Source organism: Parasteatoda tepidariorum, chromosome 7, assembly GCF_982258835.1.
Source record: "Parasteatoda tepidariorum strain Cologne lab strain chromosome 7, Ptep-v5.0, whole genome shotgun sequence".
In the NCBI taxonomy this organism is placed as follows: domain Eukaryota; kingdom Metazoa; phylum Arthropoda; class Arachnida; order Araneae; family Theridiidae; genus Parasteatoda; species Parasteatoda tepidariorum.
This window is the reverse complement of record NC_141761.1, coordinates 3,583,274-3,600,389: the sequence shown is the minus strand read 5'-3', so window position 1 is coordinate 3,600,389 and position 17,116 is coordinate 3,583,274. Positions and strand designations below refer to the sequence as shown.

Below are 17,116 nucleotides of genomic sequence, written 5' to 3'. Positions count from 1 at the left end.
ATACCAATAAATTTGGCCTGGTTAATAGGGCGTTGGACTCGTGCTGGTGAGAGTGGGAGTTTGAATCCAAGCGACAGAAGTTTACCCATGTATAAAATGGTGACCGGTGCATGTTAAAACTGTCGGGGTCACAAAGTCCTCCAAATTCTCATAACAAATAAATACCTCTGGGTACAAATCTAGCAGTTCCTTTGTCTTCTGGATTCGGTTCAAAATTACAAGCCACGGAGTTGAATATTAGTAGTCGTTAACTCGCAATCGGGTCGGTTGTGCAATGACTGTTATAAAATATACTAATAAAGTTGACCTGGTTAATAGGGCGTTGGACTCGTGCTGGTGAGAGTGGGAGTTTGAATCCAACCGGCAGAAGAATACCCATGTATAAAATGGTGACTGGGCCATGTTAAAACTGTAGGGGTCACAAAGTCCTCCAAATTCTCATAACAAATAAATACCTCTGGGTACAAATCTAGTAGTTCCCTTGTCTTCTGGATTCGGTTCAAAATTACAGGGCCACGGAGTTGAATATTAGTAGTCGTTAACTCGCAATCGGGTTGGTTGTGCAATGACTTATAAAATATACTAATAAATTTGGCCTGGTTAATAGGGCGTTGGACTCGTGCTGGTGAGAGTGGGAGTTTGAATCCAAGCGGCAGAAGTTTACCCATGTATAAAATGGTGACCGGTGCATGTTAAAACTGTCGGGGTCACAAAGTCCTCCAAATTCTCATAACAAATAAATACCTCTGGGTACAAATCTAGCAGTTCCCTTGTCTTCTGGATTCGGTTCAAAAATACAAGGTCACGGAGTTGAATATTAGTAGTCGTTAACTCGCATTCGGGCATTCGGGTCGGTTGTTCAATGACTGTTAAAATATACTAATAATATTGGCCTGGTTAATAGGGCGTTGGACTCGTGTTAGTGAGAGTGGGAGTTTGAATCCAACCGGCAGAAGAATACCCATGTATAAAATGGTGACTGGTGCATGTTAAAACTGTCGGGGTCACAAAGTCCTCCAAAATCTAATAACAAATAAATACCTCTGGGTACAAATCTAGCAGTTCCCTTGTCTTCTGGATTCGGTTCAAAATTACAAGGTCACGGAGTTGAATATTAGTAGTCGTTAACTCGCAATCTGGTCGGTTGTGCAATGTTTTCAAACATGTTTTCAACCAGTTTTGATGCCAGTTTTGATACCAGTTTTCAAACATGATGGAAATTTCGAAACCAGTTAGAATCCATGCTGGAAATTTTGAAGTAGTTTTAAAATATACTAACTTAAATTCTTAGAAAGTGTATATTTTTCTGGAAATCTAACAGGTTTCAACATTTTTAAACTAGCTTACTTCTTTAATAATTTATTATTTTATAAAGTCTTCGTTTTTTTTTCTCGATTATATACTAATTTCCAATAATTAATTTCTTAGATTTTTATAAGAACTCTTAACTAATATATTAAGAGTGGTGAAAACGTACACTTTCTGTGTGCATCAATTTTTAAAAAAAATTCATATTTAAAATTATTAAAATCATTTTATAATTTTGGAGCGAAGGGAGTTTTTCAGTTAGAGTTTTGCACATTTGAATTATTTTAAAATCTAAGTCATCTAAGTAAAATCTAGTTATTGAAATTAAAGTAATTTTATAATAAAAGTAATTTTATTATAAAAGTAATTAAACAATAAAACTTGTTTTTATTCGTTTATTTTTTACTTACTTATTTATTTTTTTATTTACAAAAATTATTTTAATCAAAGTCATGATGAGAAAAGAATATTATTAATTGCATCACTTTAAATTTTATTATAAGCTGTTTTTAATTTTTATTTATTTCTTCTTGAATTTATACTAAACTAAATCTATGTTGCTCCTAATCGAAACAAATTTATCAATTCGCAAAATAAATTATTTAGTTTAGGTTTCAAACGACTTGGTAAAAAATGAAATAAGCTTACATAAATTGAAAATTGATATAAAATCTTAAAAACTTTTTACCATAACCAAACTTAAATCTCTCCTTCACAAATTTATAAATTTCTTAAAATTTTCCGTTTCTGAAATTTGTAGTTTAAATCATAAAACAAAATAAACTTTTATGAAATAAATAAATAAATTTGTAAACTTTCCACACTTTTTGGGGGGCCTCAAAAATTATTAAAAAGTCCACAATATTACTTTTTTTTAATACTGAAGGAAATAGTTTTTCTCAAAAAAGGCATTTTTTTACTTCAAATTTTCTTTATATTGTGATAAACCGAACTCGTGTAAACATTGCACTTATCGAATTCCAAAGTACAGCTGAATTTTAATTGGTGCAATTTTTACTCCAACGGCTTAAGCAAATGCAAAGTCTCTTATTAATGATTAGTTTCAACAAGAACTAAAAGCTTATTCTTAACAAATATGTAAAGCTGTAGATGAAAGGCTACAATCTTTAAAATAATTCAACTAATCAGTGACTTTTTCCACTCAGTGCAAATTTCCATGATGGAAAATGCTACTTTAATACTATGATGATTAACCATCAAGAGAAGTTTGACTCTCATGAACCAACAATCCATGATGATCAGTGGTGGTTCATGCTGGTTTAATGGGAATTCTTGTTGGTCCATCAGAACAATTTGCTTTGTTTTTTATGTTGGACCATCAAAAATTATGTTGAACCATCCCGAATTTCTTCATTGCGGGATGACGGTTATTCATGATCGTTCCAACATTGGATTTCTACGACACTATGATGGAAATTCGTGAAGATTCAACATGAACAAATCAAGTTGATGGTGTGTTTTTCATGTTGGACCAGCTATTCTTATGTTGGACCGTCATAAATCGATCCGAATTCTTACTAATTGTTGGTTACCATCAAAAAAATATAATGGTTCTTGATGGAATTATTGATGGTTACCATCAAGATTATGTTGGTCCATCAATGGAAAACCATCAGAAATTTTAACTAAGAATATCTCAGCGGCAAATGATTATCCTATTTTGAATAGGGAGACCATGAATTCAGTTTTCTAATATCTGGATTTAGATACTATTCCACTCATTCGTTGCCGTAGTTACCAGTCAATTGCAATTTACGCTTTTCTGTCTCGCTAAGCGTTAATGAAAATTTGCAGATCCCGTTAAGATGTATCTTTCAGACAAAACTCGAAATTTATCGCCTGAAGAATATCTTAGGTTGCCTGCTTGAGAATATATTTTTCACCTGATGACGTAGTAGGATTAACTTAAAAGCTTTTTAATTCTGGAATATATTTAGACCTCTCCTTTGAAATATTACTCTGACACACTTTTAGTTTAGTTTCAAATGCATTCACATAGATGACAAAAATATATTAAAAATGAAGAACTTTAATAAATGATAGAGCATTGAAAAATTAAAATATTCCGTAAAAAAATCTGACAATTTAGTTCAGAAAATATGTAATTTAGAATAAACATATTTAAATGTTTTATATCTTAATCTTTATAGGGCAATACCTGCCATAGATATTTTATTAAAAGATATATTGGAATATAAATAATCGTATAAAAAATAAGAGTGAACTACAGGAAATTTTTAACATGAACATACATAGAACTTCTTACACTAAATTATAATATTTCAAACGTTCACTTCTTTGAAAAATTCTTTGTAAGCAGTTAAATTTAAAAATTACTTTGAGCAAAATAAAAAATGAATCATATCAGTAGCTGTATAGCAATTCTAAACTCTCGACGAACTAACCATTAAGCATTGTGTATAGTACAATATTCTGCCACAATAGAATAGTTCGCATAAATATCATTTGTAATTTTTTGAGGGGAAAAAAGGGAAAAGATACAGATTCGATTGAACAGAAAGATTATTAAAAGTGGAGAATCGAAAATTGAATTAGTTTTGTTTGGTGAATTTTAACCATTTGCATTTTGCGCAAATATGCATTGAATTTTTACTCATAAATTTAGGAGGTTTTTCTTTTAGGTCACAAGAAATTTATTTGCTGAAAGATCAGAAAGAGCAAACAGGGTTGACAAAGATGTTATAACAATCAGTTTGATTGATTCAAATCTTACAAGCAGCATATTTTATAATGTCACTCAAATGTTAAACTACTATGAAGAAATTTAATACATGAATGTGATTGATTATTTCTTAACACTTCTGGGCCTTGGATTTCCGGATCAATAATTCCATACACAGGTGATTTTATATAAATATAGAAAATAGTTTCCTGCTGTACATTGTTCTTCAGTTCCATTAAAACTGATGCTCATACAATAAATATATGTTTTACTCCTTAGACTATTTATACATAAAATAAGTTAAAAAGTATCTTACAGGAATGGCAAAATTTAAGGTACTATTATTTTTTTAGAAAATAACCTTTAACTGTCAATAATATTAATTTTAAAGCATTAACACATCGAAACATTTTGAAGTTAAGAAAAATGTCCAAAAATCTGTAGAAATTTTTTTTTCTGAGAGATTTAAATAATAACTTAACAGATGGGAGTAATAAATACAAGATGCAACTATTTTTTAAAGTATTAATAAAATACATATTTTGTAAAATACTTTCAGTAATTACTTAACTGAAAAGTTCTAACATATAATTTTAACAATGCAAATAATTATAACAACCTCGTAAAATAAAAATTATAACAAGATTAACTTAATATTTTATCTGATCTTTCTTTTCTTGATGTAATAATCAAGAAAAAGAGTTCATCGTCTGAAACTAGTTATTTTATCATGATTATGTAAAGTCTTTGAAAATTATTTTGCATTTTGCTAATGTATATTGTACTTAAAAGGTGCTTATTTTTTTGTTGAATGATTTTTCTACGCACCCTGATCTGTTAGCAGGTTTTGCATTTTGATTACACCAACGACAGAACAGGATCTAAAGAAACTAAGAGATCAAAGAACTGATTTAAATAAAAACTTTTACTTAAATTATATTGTTTAATCAACTTCTCGTGATTCAAGAAAAATGTATTAAAAGGCTCTCAATCGGTTTAAAAATGTTGGTCTTAACTGATATATTTAGTAGTCATTTACAGGTATGATGATTTAATAATCTCTACTGGCTTCTTTATTTCGCTCTGCTTCATTAAGTTTAGTTTTGATTACGGTAACTAAACGAAATTGATATTTTTCTCCCCATAATATTATTTTCTAGTAACCGTAAACATATATTAATTGTGTTTAATTTCAGAAAAAAATTCCTTCGAAAGAATACATTTTGAACAGTAATTTCAGATAAATACTGAAAATTTTGAAGTTTCTACATTTTTTATATAGGTCCTTTACTATTACTTTTTAAACAATCATTTACTTAAAATCTGCTTTGAATTGTGTTTTTTTTATTATCAGTTAAATTATCGAATTCAAAGGTAAATTCGTAAAGGTTTTTGGGTCTTAATATTTTAAAATGTTTTAACTTGTTTCTCACTGAAAACCTTTTATTAAATATTGAGCAAAATGTTATTTGCATGCGTGTAAAAAGAAACGATTCTTTAAAGATAGTATAATGCAATCATAATAAAATAGCATAGAATGTAGGACCAATTTATGAGCCTTTACTTTTTTCTACTAAAAAAGCTTAATATTTCATCTTTTTTTACTCCCCTTAAAAAACCACAAGATATAGATAATAACTACTGATTTATTCGAAACAAAAAATATTTACTTTGGGTTTTTATTAGTGGAATAATGAATGTTCCATAAAAACATCCAAGTGTTAAAAAAAAGTAAACTTAATTATTTAGCAAAGCTACTACATAAAAAAAATTGCTATACATTTTTAATTTCGCCAAGAAAAAGAAGTAAAACTTATAAAAATATTCATGAACTCAACAATTCAACTTATTTTGAAATTCAAATGCTTGTGAGTAGAATCAAGTAAAACAAAAAAATTTCAAATATTAGATATGCTTACCAACAAAAAAATAGGTACTTTTTAAATTTGTTTTGTTTAAAACAATTTGTTAAGTGATTTTCCTTCTTAAATTAGGTTAAAATTATGCAAGGTTGTACTAAAAGTAATATTAATAAGAGGCCGTCAGCAAAGATGCAAAGACTTGAGAAGATTAATTTCGAGGGAGAGGTAACAAGTACCACATCACGCATTTTAGTTCAAATATATTCTAGTAATTTAAAATGTTTTATTTTAACTTGCATCCTTAAAAAATATAAAGTTCTACTTCCTTCTTATATAAGGGCGAGTCGGGTATCCCCGCCCACTGTCAATTTCATATGTATAGAATATTTTTTCAAGTCAATGGGCCATCGGACATTGTTATATTAAAAAAAAGATTATTTTCAAAGTTTAAAGTATTTATGCAGCTGTTAACATGGTAAACAATAGTTTTGAAAATATGTTGAATACAGTAGTCATGATATTAAGAAAAATTGGTTGAATGTTCGATTCAACTTCATTTTAATACTAAAAAAAATAATTTTTTCTATACATACGGCATTAAAGTATGTAGTCTTAAGTTTAATTTGTACAAAGACAGAAGTTTATGTGAAAAAGTGTTCAAGTAATTACAAATTTACAAAAAAATTGGATTTCGGGTAACCCCGCTCGCATGAATGCCGGGTATCACCGCCCAATTTTATTTCGTCGATAAATGTATGGTTGCAAAGATTATTTTATTGCTTCAAATTTGAATGTAATATGCATTTTTAACAACAAATATAGTTGTTATTAAATGATTGTTATTAAATGATAGAATTCACTAAAAGTATATAAATATGTAATAAATAAAATAATTTTGTGATAAAAATGATAAGCGGGGTTTATTTATTGTCAATACATTAGTTATTTTCATTTACACCTGAAAAAACAGTCAAGAAACATAATTTTTGTAACTATTCGGGGCTACCCAACACATTTTGAAAATAACTGAAAAACATGTTTCTTTAAATTTCTATTTTTTTAGGCTAAACTATTCTTTTTTTGGTTTATTCTCTTTGCATTATTTAATTAGATGATAAAACAATAGAAACATACAAAAATATTGATCATTACTCAATATTATTCAAAAATATAAGCAATACTCCTTAAGTGGGCGGGGCCAGGGACCGATCAAGACAAATTCAGGCCCAAGGCCCACCAAATTTTCTGGGCCCCTTACAAAATATTTTGAAATTAAATTACTAAAGAGTAGTCCTAATAATGAAAAAGAATCCATTAAACTGCATGACTCAATAGAAACATTCTAAGAAATTTTAAAAGCAGACAATTGAAGATTATTTTTCTAAGAAAAAGTTTACGTATCTATAAATTAAAGCAAAATATAAAAACAATACAATGTTATGTCAGAATAAAAAACAGTTTGATGATCACAAACAATTGAAATCAGTGATTTTTGCTAAAAGTCACTGATTAGCTGAATTATTTTTAATTTAGTACTTAAATCAAGACATAGCTAGCTCACCTTTAATCAGCGATTTTACTAATTTTTGAGGCCCCTCAGAAATTGGGGGCCCTAGGCCCATGCCTATTGGGCCTAGGCTATAATCAGGCACTGGGCGGGGCTACCCGACTCTCCCCTAAATATTTTATTTACTAGTTTTTAATTGCGCTTTTTCTTGTAAATATTAATCTCAATTCAAGCAATATTGCACAAATAATTATTTTATGCTTTAATTATATTATAACACTTTATTATTTAAAAGTAAAACGTAATGTGATCTATAAATAAGTTTCTGTATTTCGGGTATATGTTTATCTAATGTAGTTTTACTTTTGACAATGGTATAGCAAAAAAGAGGTAATCGAAGTTATTGAAAAATATGACTTCAATCATGGACTACAGTTTCATTGCTCATCAAAACAGTAAGACATGGCGAATGTCAAATGCGATTAATTCTTTCGGAATTACTAAAAACTGTCATTGAAAGATTCAGTATAATACTAGTGTACATGGATTTTATCGTTTGAGAGCATAAAAGTGCACTTAGTTTTATTAGTTGTCTAAACCAGTTGTATGTTTAACAAAAAGAACATTTATTCATATAGATCAGAAGAATTAACATAGTTTGTTGCTTAGTTGTTGAACCACTTTCTGTTTTCCATAAACATGTTTGATGTTACGTAAATACATAGTTTAAACCGCTATCAAACTCATTCTATAAGGTAGTAACAAAACATTTATAGAACTCTTAAGCGCCGCAAGTGTTCCTAAAACATACCTTCAGCTGCTTTAAAAGTATTCATTGATGTAGAAATTGAGATGTTTGTAAACGTTTTGAATGTTGCTTAAATTTATAGTTCACTTTCTTTGTTTAAGAGTTCAATCCAGTTTAATTTTCCAACTCTTTATACTCATTTCAAACTTAGCAATTTCAAAATACTATTTCAGTTATTATTTCTCAGTAAATTATCGAATTTTAACTATACCATTTGAGCTGCATCTGACGAAATAATGAGCAATAACACTCGCATATTGCAATGAATGTTAATATTAACTCCCATGCATTTTATGCATATTAAAGATATTCAAAGCCGTACACTAAGCTTCACGTAGCTAGCTATAAGAAGGAATTTAAACTCGAAATGTTATGTTTAGGTTGTAAAATAAAATTTGTCGATATTATCCCAGCAAAAACATAAGTTCTGGCCATCTTCGAAATTACTGACGGTACTGATTGAAAAGTGAAGGTGCAAATTACTGTCAGCTGGGTTGATTGCTGGGCCACCCTATGAACTTTTGCCAACATTGTAGGAAGTGTTGGGCCTGTACATTACAAACAGCCGCATCCCGTCAGTCTGAATCTACCCAATGGGCCACCAAGTTAAAGTTGTCTGCTGCCGCCAGTGAAGCGGTCGAGCGAGTAATTGTAACTGTGAATTTATTGTTTAGAAAAAGAAGCACGTTGGATTCTTATAATTTTCAAAAAAGGTAAGGTTTTATTTTTTTCTATTACATTGAAGTTATTATTTTAATCATTTTTGATTTACTATTGTTCAAATATGTTTACGACGTGCAGATTTCGGTTTACAAAGAACCGCGTTTGAAGTGCTGTTTTGGCGCTATGTTTTAGATTGGCAATCATCTTTATTCAATTAATACATCATAATTAACACCTTTCTAAGATAGAATAATAAAAAATATTAAATTTAATTCAATGAAAATGTACAGACAAATGTTTTATCAACACCAAGATCGCCGCCAAATTTTTAGCGACAATCGAGCAGTAGCACGCCAAAAACAAATATAAATTCTGTTGTATGATGACTCTTAAAGTGCAATTCATAATATGTTGTAGCATATGATATAAATCAGGTTTATCTAAGTATATTATGAAAATAGGTTTGTATAATAATCAAGAATTTTCATTAAAACTTATTTCTTTATGTTAAATAATATTTAGATTTTAGTTAACTAATTGCTGTTAGTAATATTAAAAATTGTTTCTGTTATATGTATTTCATTTTAATGAAATTTTTGAGCTAAATTCAAGTGTAAAAATAGGTAAAGGTTTAATAATTTATACTAAATAGTTTAAATTAAGATGAAAAATTTATTTGTACATGTTAATATAAATAATTGCGAAGAATCGTGCTGTGAATTCTTAAACAACCTAAAAAAAATATAGATTATGGAAAGTTTTTTAGCACGCAGTTGCTCATACTTAATTGTATATTGGCTAACCCCACTTATACAAAAAAAAAATATTACAAAATTCTTTTATATTTTGAAATCAATGTTAAGTTACTTCATAATTTTTGTTAAGAGTTAAGTGAATAATGTTTTTATTGTGAATTTCAAGTTAATATTCATATAAAATAATGCCCGATTTTTATAGGGATTACAAAAATATATAAAAGTTCAATACAATATGAAAACAAAATTCATACTCAATAAAAATAACAAACAACTCTTTTTCTATTAGTTTTAAAAATGTTAGAAAACCTGTTAGCGCTCTCCATGAATTTCTATAGGTTTTCTTATTTCTTGCTGTGTTTATTATTAATTTAATGAACTCGCACTCGTATTGGTAACATGCGATCAAAATTTCTACTTTTCGACTAGTTAGAGTACTAAAATCTACAGGAGCTCTGTACTTGTTGACAATTTAAATTACAATCATTTCCTGACCGCTATAGACAGAATATAATACCATTTTATTTACAAGTACAACTTCTTAAAAGGATGTTTGACCACTTTCGAAGTAGCCGAGGTGCTTCAAATTTAACTTGTATTCTATTGAGAAAACAAGTTATAACTGCTTCCAAATCACTGAAAGCTAAATTTATAATAATTTTTTGCAGAGAATCTTTCAGTGGAAATAAAAGTTTTTCAATTAACTCCTTGAAATATTTTCAATGCTAACCTTATATTTTGTGATCCTAGAGCCGAACTTAGAAAATTTTGTTGTTTTATTGTTGACAATTCTGTTAAGAAAATTTCCTGACCTACAAGTTATTTTTCTCATTCTAATTTCTGAAAAATATTATTCTAATTTTCATTCAAACGTTTTGCTGAAAGTTAAGCGAAATTTTTTTTACTGTATATCTCAAGTTAATATTCACATGAAAGTAAGACCTTTTTTTTTCTTTTACCTCTTTAAATGTTAGAAAACCTGTGCCAGTCCTCCATGAATTTCTGTAAGTTTTATTACTTAATGTATTTATTATTTATTGAATTATCTCGCTTTCATGTTTATAACAATGGTAACTTGCAATTGAAATTTCTACTATTTTCCAACTGAGTGAAGTACTGCGTCTCTGTTCTCATCAACTTCACTTTCCAAGTAGCTGAAGTGCTCCAAATTCAACTCTTATTCCATTAACAACTTACATCTTATCACTTAAAGGAATTTTTTTTTTCTTAAACTAAATATCAAATCCTTATATTGAGCTTTGTATGGAAGTGCTAGACTAATATAATTATTAATAATAGTTTATTAGACACAATATGCTTTAATATTAGATTCCATTGAACACTAATTTAAACGTAAATTTACGAGTAGTTTGAAACACGGCTTAACGAAAAAATCTAGCCACTTTTTTTTATTGATAATTTTCTTATTTTATTTTCATAATCTGTTTTGGCTTGAGCAAAATAGTTGTTGTTTGCCTGTCAGTCTGACCACAGCAAAGTGAGGGTTTAAACGCACATATTTTAAATTATTGTACTAGGGGGCGAACCACATGGAAACGACAAAAATTTGATTATAATCAATTTGAAAAGTTTTTTTCAAAATAAATTAAATTTCAAAAATGACTTTTATGTGAAACTGTTCTATTTTACATAAATTAAATTGAGAAAAGCAACTATTACCAACCAATTCCCCTGATACAAATTTTTAAATTTATTAATAGTTAAAATGATTTATCAATTAACTTATTTTTTTTCATCATCTGCAGAATCTTTGATGTGCATAAATAATTTAATATTATTTTGAGAAGTAATATTTTAATTATTATTATTTGAATTATGATTTTAAAGAAGGATTAAGGACATTTTAATGTATTAAGCGAATTCATTTATAAAGTACAGTGAATTCTCACTTATGCACCAGTCTTTGGGACCAAGAGAAAAAGCGTATAAGATTTAAAAAACAGTAAGTTCATGCAAATAAGAAAAGCTTCAGATTCAGCAGAAGCTAAATTTACAATAATTTTTTGCCGAGAATCTATTAGTGGGAATAAAAAAATAAATTTCAATTAACTCTTAGGAAGATTTTCAATGCTAACCTTATATTTTGTGTTTTTTTTTTATTGTTGACAATTCTGTTAATAAAATTTCCTGGTCGAAAAGTTATTTTTCTCATTCTAAATTTCCTGGCCTACAAGTTATTTTTCTCATTCTAATTTCTAAAAAATATTTTAATTTTTATTTAATCTTTCTGGGTGTCCATTGGGTAATACTTTTTAAATTTCTGCTAAGAGTTTACCGTAAAATATTTTTACTGTATACAAGGTAATATTTACATAAAAATATGACCTTTTTTTTCCTTTTAGCTTTTCAACCTGTGCCAGTCCACCATGAATTTTAGTAAGTTTTTTAACTTTTATCATATGCAGAATCTTGGATGTACATAATTAATTTAATATTAGGTACTTTGAGAAGTAGTATTTTAATTATTATTACTTGAATTATGATTTTAAAGAAGAATTAGGGACATTTTAATGTATAAAGCAAATTTATTTATAAAGTGCAGTGAATTCTCCCTTATGCATCAGTTTTTGGGACCAAGAGAAAAAGTGTATAAGATTTTAAAAACAGTAAGTTCATGCACATAAGAAAAGCTTCAGATTCAGCGAAAGCTAAATTTACAATAATTTTTTGTGGAGAATCTTTAAGTGGAAATAAAAAAATAAATTTCAATTAACTCTTTGGAAGATTTTAAACGCTGACCTTATATTTTGTGATCCTAGAGGCGAACTTAGAAAATTTTGTTGTTTTATTGATGACGATTCTGTTAATAAAATTTCGTAGCCTGCAAGTTATTTTTCTCATTCAAATTTCTAAAAAATATTATTCTAATTTTTACTTAATCTTTCTGGGTGTCCGTTGTATAATGTTTTTTAAATTTCTGCTAAAAGTTTACTGAAAAAATTTTTACTGTATATCTCAAGTTAATATTTACATAAAAATAAGACCCTTTTTTTTCCCTTTTAGCTCTTCAAATGTTGGTAAACCTGTGCCAGTCCACCATGAATTTCTGTAAGTTTTATTACTTTTATCATCTGCAGAATCTTTGATGTGCATAAATAATTTATTATTTTGAGAAGTATTATTTTAATTATTATTATTTGAATTATGATTTTAAAGAAGGATTAGGGACATTTTAATGTATTAAGCGAATTCATTTATAAAATACAGTGAATTCTCATTATGCTTCAGTCTTTGGGACCAAGAGAAAAAGTCCATAAGATTTTAAAAACAGTAAGTTCATACAAATAAGAAAAGCTAGATAGAAAAGTTTCAATAGCTGAATAAAACTACAAATAGTCGTGAATAGCGGCTAAACCTTCTAATTGTTTTTAATGATTTCGAGTAATGTTTTTGTCATCTCTGTTTTCGCGTAAACTGAGTAATAGTAATCGCTATAGCTTTACATTCCTTGACCAAAAACTAACGTTTTAATTGGTGGTGGGAAAGACACTGCTAGATAAATTTTGAAAGCATATGGGTGGTATATATGGTGGTTTCAATGTGGGTGGTGTGATAGATAAGACACCTTATTTAAATTCATATAAAAAAATGTCTTCCTAGAAACAATAAAGGTGAAAAAAATCCCATAGGGAAGAAAAATGAACTGTATTACTAGATCCAGTAACTTATTTCCTTTTATCTGTAACGAAGATTGTTTATTTGCTTTAAACTGAAAACTTTTTCTAAAAAATGGGATTATTTTTTTCTATTTAAACAAAAAATAAAATCAAAATTTTAGACTTTTAAAAAAAAATTGTGTGCTGAATTGAAATATTTATTTTCTGAATGATGCATAAAGAATTATAATTATTATTATTTTCCTATATAATGATCAAGGGCCTTTGAAAACCTTTGTATATATGCAAAAGGCACATAAAAGAGGTGGCGCAGAAGTGATTGGTCACTGTATGTAGTTTTATATTTTAATAATGGTTATTAATTTTCATTTTAATCGTTCACTTCCCTATTCAATGAAAAAAAGTGTTATATTTATAAATTTTATTGATGTATATAAAATATTTTTTTAAAAATTTTATTAAGTACAGTAAGATTTTGATTGTGAAAACACAATCATATTTAAAAACCTACCTTGTTAACATAGCTTAAAAACGTGTAGGTTAAAGAGGAAAAAAAAAAGTAACGACAAAGTACTGATTTGAAGCATCTTGAAACTAACCTGTACAATATTGAATGCCTTCTAAGACATTATTTGGTAGAAAAAAATTTTGCGATAAGAACAATTTTTTAGTCCAAGCAAATAAAATGCCCCGTAAAAGTTAAAAAAATTCTTAATAAAATGTGTAAGTAAATTTAATTTATGGTAACTAAGAAATAATGTTAATAACACCTACATTTCACTTATTTATCTATTCTTCAATAGTACAAAATATTTTTATTTGGCAAAAATATATACACCTACCTTTTTAAAAACAAAAAAGTTTTCTTGAAACAGAAGTTTAAAATGTAAACACATTAGGAATCTCTAAACTAACATTTAAGTGCGACAGAAGCAAAAAGATTATAGAAATCTTACGATTTTATGAGTTAAACGAGATGAAAAACATCAGAACCAGTTTAATTGCATATTGAAATGTTGAAGTTTTTAAAGATTCTTTTTTAACTTTCCGCCCTATAAACGGGTTGTGGTTGTGTGACGTGGGCGACCCTGCTTCACCACAGGTGCCCACTGGGTAATGAGAAGAAAGTAGTAGTTCTGGCATTCCTGTGGCCAATGGGACAACCCCCCAATGCCTGCAATTTTAAAAAAAAAAGGGAAAAAAGTCTATAATAAGGAAACGCCCATTGTAACGCTCCTGTCCTTGGGCAATCAAACAGGTTTAAATGTTTTCAGTCTAATTTTTCTCTGAATTATTCATTAGATTTAAATAAGTTTTGTTTCTTTTTATTTGTGGCCCATAATGTGTGTATCCTATTACAGAGTTTATTTGCTAGAATTCGAAAAGTATATGTTGAAAGTGGTTAATGTGCAACTCCTGCTATTCTAATCTACAGAAAATGACAACTAATTTTTCTGTATCAAATAAAAATGCAGTGTACCTCCTCGAGAAGGGCCAACCGTCCTCACTGCCCTTTGACGACACTGTCTGATAATATTCCTTTTAAAAAATTTAATGTGTAAATGATGATTACACACTTTTAAAATTATTCGTGTTAATAAGTTTGATTCAGATACCATTACAAATATTTACTTTGTTAATTCTCAACTGGTTAAATTTTTAAAAGATTTTTTTAGTATCAATAAGTTTATTAAAAGATTTTTTAAAAAAATTTGAAATGAATATTTTTTTTTAAAAATATGTACCTTTCAATATTTATTTTTAATTAATCGTTTATTAGTTAATAGTTTAAATTATGGAAAAAGCCTTCAAGTTTAACAATATTTTTTTCTATTGCACAATGTTTTCTATTGCACAATGATTTTCTATTAGCATGTTTTTTTCTTTGTAAACTACAAATTTTTCTCATTTTGATAATGGGTGAGAACTACTTTTTGAAATATACATGTAAAATAGTAGGTATAGGATGGTAATTTTACAGTCGTTAAGAATCGAATTCAGCTGTTACATAATAGTACACATTTTGTTAACTATTTACGGTGTTAATTAAAAGCCCTTTAAAAACTCGGTGTACCCTTTTTTTTTTAGGAAGCACCTTTCCCTTTTTTATTCCTAGGCATAGTAATGGAGTATTTAACAAATATTTTTTGTTAAAAGAAGGAACTAAATTAATAAAAAAATTTGAAGAAAAGAAATTTCATAATGAAAATGAAAAGTTTACATAAATATTAATAACATTGTTTACATCTCTGAAGAAATTTGAAGAAAAGAAATTTCATCAGAGATGTAAACAATGTTATTAATATTTATGTAAACTTTTCATTTTTTGTCTTACATCTATACCAGTTATATAAAGACATTACGGAAATCGTGACATTGGTCAAATCTGTCGTTATTCTTATCTAGTTCTTGTGTTTTTTATATGAGGAAAATATTAATTTCACAAAGCATCACCATTAAAGTAATTTAAGAATTTATTGATTTATAAAGTTATTACAGAATTGTAAAATTATCTGCCTTTTTAACTAGCAAATTTTGAGCAACCTTTTTTCATATGGTTTCAATTCTGGTTTCAATTCAATACATATTATTGTTTTGATGCCTATTTTAATATGAAAAATGTTGTAAATTTTGAAATTTTTTTTTGTCAAGGGTATACAATTAAAATTTAATCATAAAAGTAAAGCGAAAAAGAAATACTATTGATACATTCGTGCATGTAAGTAATATATATTTAAAAGTAATTTTTCTTCTATACCTTTCCTTGAAACAATAATTTACATTAGAATATCATAATTGTTTTAAATATTAAATGCAATAAAATTGAGCACCATAAAATTAATGAAGAAAAAACTGCATGTTTTTTAAAATTAAATATTTTCTGAGAAAAGGTGAGCACAAAATTAAACACCCTGAATAACTTTTCATTTTACAGTTAGATTTTCATGTACTAGTTGTCAATCTTAATGGGTTCGTGAGTCAATATTCAATAATTTCATTCAGAAAGGAATTTTATGTTCAAAATCTTTCTAAATTATAAGACAGGTGTATGTTTTGCATGGTGTTACTAATTTGATGAGTCAAAATTTATCAATGAAATGATAAAAGCAAAAACTTTTCGATAGAAATTTTAGTTTTAAAAGCTCATTTTCACAAAAATACTTATGTTTTTAAAATATACGATTTGCATAATTTTTATTTTATTATCCTCTCTTTCAGGAGAACTCTTCTGTGCTATTCCAAGTGATTCTATGTAGACAAAGATATGATTTCTCTGTTGTTTTTATTATTTTTAAAATTAAATTGAAATTTGTGTAATATTTGTATTGATTAAGGTTATGTCTTTGTATTTATATGTCTTTGTATAATAAAATGTTTGCAAGAGACAATGTTGATTATTCATTTAACTAATTTCAGGGTACATTCAATTCATTACATGACTGGCTACATTAGTACATTTTTGTCCAATACACCTATTTTTTGTTAAATTTGCTGCAAGACTAAATATAATCAGTAAAACATGAATTCATGATCAGTATCGCACTAAATGATCATCTCTGGACAGCCTCTTAATATTATCGGCTGTAGGTTGTATTTATTTTTGTATAGGGTACAATAGTATCACTAGATTCCTTAAGAACACAGCTTTTATTTTAAAACATATATATACTGACTACAAGCTATTATAGACATATATATTGACTTCAAGTTGAAACTTGAAAAATTACTTGTGAGATACAGAATTTTCATAATTCTGGACAGCAGTTTTATTATTCTGCTTTTAAGTAGAATATCACTGTAAAGAAAAGATTATTACATATGTTTACCTAGTTTAAAAATGTATTGATAAGTGGAAGCATAGATTGTGCAC

General features: G+C 27.8%; 1 long non-coding RNA gene across 3 annotated transcripts; it reads left to right on the top strand.

The window, feature by feature from the left end:
* Window positions 1-8,598: 8,598 nt before the first annotated feature.
* On the top strand, window positions 8,599-16,634 carry LOC147806732 (uncharacterized). Of its 3 annotated transcripts, none has more exons than XR_015435096.1 (4): window positions 8,599-8,902; window positions 11,971-12,004; window positions 12,632-12,676; window positions 16,465-16,634. It is a non-coding gene; the product is annotated as an uncharacterized LOC147806732 (long non-coding RNA). The 3 variants fall into 3 exon arrangements; XR_015435097.1 differs by lacking the exon at window positions 8,599-8,902 and adding an exon at window positions 10,487-10,611; XR_015435095.1 differs by lacking the exon at window positions 11,971-12,004.
* Window positions 16,635-17,116: the final 482 nt, after the last annotated feature.